We start from the raw sequence: 4,744 nt of genomic DNA, 5'->3' as shown, positions 1-4,744 counted from the left end.
AAAAACCTCGCCTCATCAACGGTTAAAGGGTATTTTTAATGATCTATGAAAATAAAATCTCCAGTAAAGCTCTTTAAATTTGGGGTTACCGTAAAAAAATTGTAGATGGGAATGGGTGAAAATTCATATCAATATTTTCTATTTTGTTCATCGATTGTAAGCATTTTTAAACATAATTAAATACATACCAAACTCTCGCTCTGCACGCACTGCAAATTATAATAGAAATAAAAAAAAGTCAGTCAATGTTTTCCGAATGTGCTTCATTAAAAAGGAATCCTATTACTCGGTACGGTTTGCATAACAAACAAGGAAGAAAACATTAATGTGAAAGAACCGTACATCCTTCTATTCCACGCAATTATTTCGTGTAAAATATGATCACCCCACACCGCCGCCGCCACCTCCCTGCGACCGACGACTCACAGTCATTTTTCACTTTTTTTTCACCTTTTTGTTTATAAATAGGATGATTTTTCCTTTTCATATAAAACGTGATGTTACAAAGAACTCGGGTTTTGTAAAAAATACTCGTGCAATTTACTAGGCAAATAATAAAAGGTAAATTTTGCAGCTAGTTTCACAAGTTTATTTTGAATAGAAGACAGAGGGTTAAACGGGTAAATGGAGAGGGCGTCAAAGAATTGACACGGTAATATTTTTAAGTGTTCCGAGGTGCACTACACAGCTAGTTCGGAAAGCAGACGTCTGTTATTGTTTATGCACTTTCCGTAACATATAGACTTTGTTTACGTGAATGTTATTAATATTATAATAACTGTCTTCAAACTGGGTCTTCAAACAATGTGAAATATCAGTAAATCTGTCTAGTCCACTATGTCTTATGGTGCCGAGACATGGTCGCTTAAGCCTGAAGGTTGTGTAAAGATTGAAAGTAGCACAGGGAGCCATGAAGCGTGTCATGCTCGGCTTCAAACCTGTAGAGGTAAGAAGTAAAGGACCGTAAGTCCATATTTTGGAATTTTGACGTTTTTAAAAACATTGCTATAGAATGCTAAAAATGATTTTAAAAAAACAAAAACCCGACAGCAAAAGATTTAGCAGGAAAGAACAAAAATTATACAAAAACCTATTATATAAAATAAAACCCGGCCAGATCAATGTAAAAACTAACTTTTCTATATAGTCTCCGATCTGGGTGTTTGATACCGTCGTTGTTTCCGATTTCCAATACACAAGTAATTAGTTACTTACTTTTAAATAAATAAATAAATATTAGACAACATTATAAATATAGTCCATATTATATAACGTCTGAAAAAAATAGCAATCAAAATTTGCAAAGATATATTTTCTAGTTCGAGATTAAAAGTCATACTGTCACAAGCACTAACATTTTATTTCACCTTAAAATTTATTTTAAATGCCTAATTATGAGCCTCATTCTTTTTAAAACGCTTTGTGGTAAAATATACTATTGAGCACTTAAAGTTCTTCACCTTTCACCTACAGAGATATAGACTGAATTCCGGAATTCGAAGACGAACTAAGGTACCGGATATCGGGTAACGAAAGTGCATTTATTATTTATATCAGTATTATTTGAAGAAGGTTGACGTTTATACTCTCAAAATAGTAATATTATGATTGCGTAATATTGCGGTGTGACACAAGGAAATATTTATTCGCATTGTTCCAAATCGAAGAGAGGATTCAGAAATGTAAACACCGCATTATTTTCCAGCCGTTGTCTCCATAAAGGCGGCTACACACACTCCAACAAGTTGATCCTCTTCAAATCCGCGTCGGAATTGATGCGTGTCACGGGCGGGCGCGCGGTAAATGACGTGTGGTGACGCGTTTTACGTCACGCAACGTCATTATCGGAATCTGACGCAAACAAGCGCCGATAAGGACCTGCTCGGGGCTGAGAGAGCTCTCTATACACAAGGCCTGACCTGGTTTTGGGTGTTTTCGCTTTTGAGGGTTATAAATTGGTAAAATAAACCAAGTATTACAAAATTTTACGAGTAGGTATACAAGATATTTTACAAGGGTAAAATTTTTTAAAAAAAAGCAATAAAAACAAAGCCTTTTTATAAATGTGAATAACTTGCACCGTAAGAATATGCTTACGGTGCAAGTTACTCACATTTATTATATACCGTTTACCTGTTTTTTTTTTTTAAATTTGTCTTACTGTGTGTTTATCATTATAGAGCAAGTGTGTCTTACTATTATAGAGCAAAAAACAGAACGACAATACGGCTGTAAGTGGTATCTCCCAACAGCAATGACGGTTTATAAGAGAGAGGCCCACAAAGAGTGTAGCGGATTGTGATATTGGAAATAAGTACATTGTGTGTTACAAATTACTTGCGCGGCAGATAAATCGAGCGCTTTGCTTGTAACTGAGCCCGGAAGCAGGCGCCGTTTTTCTTTCTTACTTTGTCAAAGATATCTTTCCATATCGTGGAAGGGATAGGCAGCCGTATTCCCTGTGTACTGTACTGTATTGCACATCAGTATCTAGTTGTTTATGTTTCTGGCACTTGGAAGTGAGTCTATCCGCTCACGCGATACATGCAGCCGTAGACGCATACCACACCTAGAGGTGCCGGTGATGATTTTATACCGATTTATCGGATATCGAAGTTATAACAAGTAAAAGAACTAATATTAATTGCTATATCATGGCTATATCGGTAACTACTCTAGCAAACCATAAAGTTTTTAATGCCTGGGACTGTCATTTAAAAAACATAAACAACTTCAAAAATATGTCACGACAATCGTGTGTGTTATTGTTTGGGCTGGTGATTTCGGTGTTTATTTATTGAAAACATACCGTAAGTAGCGTTTTTTAAGTTTACCCTGAATATAAATGTTTATAAACTATACTTTAAGGAATAATTTCATGGTAAACGTTAGAACCACTCAAACGGAATATTATCATATTTATCCAAGTACACCAAAAATTTCATTAGTGCTTTTTAAGTGCAGGATTTGCGGTGTATTACTGCATTTTATTTGAGATGTATTTAGCAATGCAGAATAATAATTTTTATTTATAAAAACTTGTATTTAAACTGAATGCTTTTCTAATTTGCGAAACCACATAGCCGCCATTTTGCAGTAGGAGGAGCGCATTGCGTGAGCGGCTATAGATTTTACACTTAATCATATGAAATTATAACTTGTTTGGCGAATTCTTGATTGAATAACTCACAACTACATATAAATGATGGCAGTATTAGATTGAAATTATTGAACAATATTTTTTAATACAAAGTGACGGGACGAACTAGTCGTGCGTCTGGTGGTATGCTAGACGCCTGTCCATAACAGTTGCAGTGCCACTCAGAGCTTTGAATCGCAACGATCTGAGGGGCACTGCCACTGCACCTGACACCCTGAGACATAAAGTGACGAGTCCCATGTGCCTATAATTTCACCAGCACATTTACCCTTCAAAACCGGAACACAGTAATGCTAACATTACTGCTTGGCGGCAGAAATTGGCAAGGTGGCAGTACTTTTATGGACGAACTCTTTCACAAGAAGCTCTACTGCTACTAAATTTATTAATGGATTTTAACAAAATCGCATTATACGATTAAAGCAGATATTCGTTTCAAATACATTTATCTACAAACATACAGCGTGATGCTTAGTAAGAGTTTTAATGCCATAAAAATCTGCTAGATGGTATTTACCCGTTTGACGTAATTTCTGAATTGCGATGTTAATATTTTCCCTTCGTTGCCACTAGTTCTGTTGAATAGTCCTATTATAGAATGACTGGTACTTTTCTTGTCGCAGTTGTAGATTTTCCCGCGCCGAATGACTGACTTGCGTAGAATTGCCAAAAGCATATTTACCTGACACGGGGAAATCCGTGATCAAATAGGCGGTTCCCGCAAAGCGAAGTTCCGCCGTTGCACTGCGGTCCATTTGACTATACTAACTCTGTATCTCTGGCGGTAACTCTGGCGCTTAATTTTTGGTAGTGGAATGTGAGTGATAAAAATGTTAATCTTGCAAAAACACACATGTTACGTTTACACAATATGCTGTGCTTTATTACTATATAATAAAATTTTGAATAAATACATTTTCAATACACAACCTCCTCGGGTCCGCAGTTGCTATAATCGCCGCCATCTCCATACAACCTATCAGATGGGAACGTATCAATCAATCAAATAATAATCAGCTAATTTATTTGTCAGAACAAGTGCGATATGCTGCCCGATGTAAACAGTACGCTCTTATTTTAATTAAATCCATGTTGTACCACAGTTTAACCATATACGAGTATTATGTTATTCAATTATTTACTATAATTACTCATTAAGCCGGGTTCTCACTAGCGAACCGTTGCATGTTATGTTTATACTACTCTCTATTCGTTCCGATGTCAGTCGTAGTCCAGCTACTGGCCGCAAGATGGCAGCACGTTAGCAATGGTATTGAACTTTCAAAGATGTAACGATTGAGTAAAGTTTAAATTATATTACCAGTCCAGAACTTGTTACGTCTGCTAGAAACTACAACCAATCATTATCAAGATTTCCTTGTGTTCATCATTTGTTTGTGTGCGTTTTGGCGATTTTGGTTCTGTTAGTAATCGAGGTTTATGGCACTTCCATTGTATTTTTCTTCCGTGGTTTCACGCGTACCTACGTATGGCATGGCACCTCTTACTATGTGTGTCACGTTACAGTTACACCTCGCTAATGAGTAGCGAGTTAAAGCCGAGTGCTTTAATTATCAAATACAA

General features: G+C 36.3%; 1 non-coding gene across 1 annotated transcript; it reads left to right on the top strand.

Moving 5' to 3' along the window:
• Positions 1-3,834: 3,834 nt before the first annotated feature.
• Positions 3,835-4,001, top strand: LOC113235532. Its single transcript, XR_003310875.1, has one exon. It is a non-coding gene; the product is annotated as a U1 spliceosomal RNA (small nuclear RNA).
• Positions 4,002-4,744: the final 743 nt, after the last annotated feature.

Source organism: Hyposmocoma kahamanoa, unplaced genomic scaffold (genome assembly GCF_003589595.1).
Source record: "Hyposmocoma kahamanoa isolate Upper Pololo Valley unplaced genomic scaffold, ASM358959v1 87, whole genome shotgun sequence".
NCBI classification, from domain to species: Eukaryota; Metazoa; Arthropoda; class Insecta; order Lepidoptera; family Cosmopterigidae; genus Hyposmocoma; species Hyposmocoma kahamanoa.
Note: the sequence above shows the minus strand (reverse complement) of the source record. Positions and strands in the feature narration are given on the sequence as shown.